Raw genomic sequence first — 2612 nt, forward strand, 5'->3', positions numbered from 1 at the left:
AGTGTCCAAGTTTCACTACCATAGAGTAAAATGGCAGTATCAGGGCCTTGAAAACACGTAACCTGGTCCTTCTGCACAGGTACCGACATCTCCAAATACTCTTGTCGAGAGATTTCATGACCCCTGCTGCCAGGCCAATCCGTCTACTGACTTCTTGGTCTGACAGCCCAGAGTCGTGAAATGCATTACCGAGGTATATAAAGCTCTTTGTGACTGATGTTTTCACCGCAAGCACGAATCGACTGGACAGGGTCTCCTAGCAGGCCTCCAAAATTCTGGATCTTGGTCTTGGTCCAGGAGACCTCTAGCCCCAGGGGCTTCGCTTCATTGCTAAATGCATCAAGAGCCGCCACAAGGGTTTCCAGAGATTCAGAGAGTACGGAAACATCATCGGCAAAGTCAAGGTCTGTAACCTTGATATTGCCCAGAGTTGCTCCACAGTGACTTTGGGCAGTAGCTCTACCCAGTATCCAGTCCATGCAAGTGTTGAAAAGTGTTGGTGCAAGAACACAGCCTTGCCTCACACCTGAACTAACAGGGAAGAAGCTCGACAGGCCCCCACCACACTTTACAGCACTTTCAGTGCCTGTATACAGGTTTGCTATTAGTCCAATAATCCTTATTGGAATTCCTCTTAGTCTCAGGATCTCCCAGAGAGATTCGCGATGCACCGTGTCAAACGCCTTCTTGAGATCAATGTAGGCTGCAAGCAGCCCACATCCGAACTCACGACGGCGCTCTATAATGATTCGAAGCGCCAGTATGCGGTCTATTGTGGACTTACCAGGAGTGAATCCAGATTGCTCCGGTCTTTGGTGCCTCAACAGGTGGTCCCTGATACGTCTCAGTAAGATGTGCGCGAGTACCTTGCCTGGTACACTGAGTAGTGTAATGCCTCGGTGATTGCTGCAGTCCCAGCGATCCTCTTTCCCCTTCCAGAGAGGGATGACCACACCCCTCAGCAGGTCAGGGGGAAAGGTACCAGTCTGCCAGATGGCAGACAGGACTACATGCAAGCCCCTTGCCATAGGTTCTCCACCAGCCTTTAACAATTGAGCTGGGATGCCACAAACACCTGCTGCTTTACCACTCTTCAGCTTTGAGATCGCCCCCCCGATTTCGGTCAGGGAGGGTGGATCCTCGCTGATGGGTGGATCTGGCAGAGGAGTCTCAACATTGCCCGCATCCATGTTAACTGTTAGATGATCAACCTTATACAACTGCTCAAAATAATCTCAGGATCTGAGATTATCTGGCCACTTGCTGAGCGGACTGCAGTCGTCTGTGAGGGGGGCTTGGAGTTCAGCTTTCTCAGAGCTTGGTAGGCAGGACGAAGGTTATTTACAAGGAAATGGCTTTCGACCTCCTCTGCAAGACTACTGATAAACTGTTCCTTATCCCTTCTCAACAGTGACGTAGTCCTGCGCACCAGAGAGCGGTGCAAGTTGCGATCCCCTGACAGTCGAGCCGCACGACAAGCATCTGTGGCTTCCAGTGTCTCCTGCGAGATGGAATTCTGTCTTGTTCTTGGGCGTTCACCAATGGATTCCTGAGCTGCATCAAGCGTTTCATGCTTGAAGGTATCCCACATAAGAACAGGGTCTGTCTGGCCCTCGAGTGCTGTGATACGACCAGAGATAGCCTCGGCAAACACCCGGGTACACTCATCCTCCCTCAATCTGTCCAAATGAAACACCCTAGGGTGTTCATTTGGGCGACGGAGGGTTCTAAAGTAGACCCGGAGAGTAGCCACAACTAATCTATGATCAGTTCCACAGAACTCAGCACCTCGATACACCCTGCAGTTCTGGAGGATCCTCCATCGAGTGCTAACGAGGATGTGGTCGATCTCCTTGGCCACTCTACCTGTACTGCTGTACCAAGTCCAACAATGCGGGTCAGAACGCTGATATCAGGAGCCAGAAATCCTCAATTTCTGGGACCTAGCAAAGTCACGGAAAAGGAGGCTATTCTCGCTGCCAGCATCAGCTCCTGAGCCATGAGGACCAACAGATATCTCGTAGCCAGCTCGATCACAGCCGGATACCGCATTGAAGTCGCCCAAAACAATACGAATATCTCGCCGAGGACATCTGTCTGCCACAGATGCAAGTTTGGCGTAAAACATCTCTTTCACCTCAAGTTTATATACATCCGTAGGAGCGTATACAGCAACAAGAGACATGAAGCCAAATGAAAGCTTCAGTCGCAATACCATGATACGCTCATCGACTGGAGTGACCTAAACTACCAAGGGTTGAAGTCTGCTGGAGATGGCTATGGCTACTCCCTGGAGATGGTGGCCATCGCTGCGGGCCGACCAGTAGTAGGTGTAGCCACCCATATTAATCGTGCCACTGCCAGGTCTTCTCACCTACGAGAGAGCAGCCACCTTAACTCAGCTGTTTCAATTCCCTCGATAGTAGTGGTAACCGATCGTCCTGTCGCAGGGAACGGATGTTCCAAGCCCCCACCCTGACAGTCCGCCTGAGGTCTAACCTCGGGCAGTCACTCCGGGTGGGCGCCACCTTTGCCACCCCTACCGACGCCCCCCCATATAGAGGAGGTTGGCTGGCTGCAGGCCCCATAATCCCCATAATGTGGGGGCTTTC

The sequence above is a fragment of the Penaeus chinensis genome, chromosome 27 (assembly GCF_019202785.1).
Source record: "Penaeus chinensis breed Huanghai No. 1 chromosome 27, ASM1920278v2, whole genome shotgun sequence".
Lineage (NCBI taxonomy): Eukaryota > Metazoa > Arthropoda > Malacostraca > Decapoda > Penaeidae > Penaeus > Penaeus chinensis.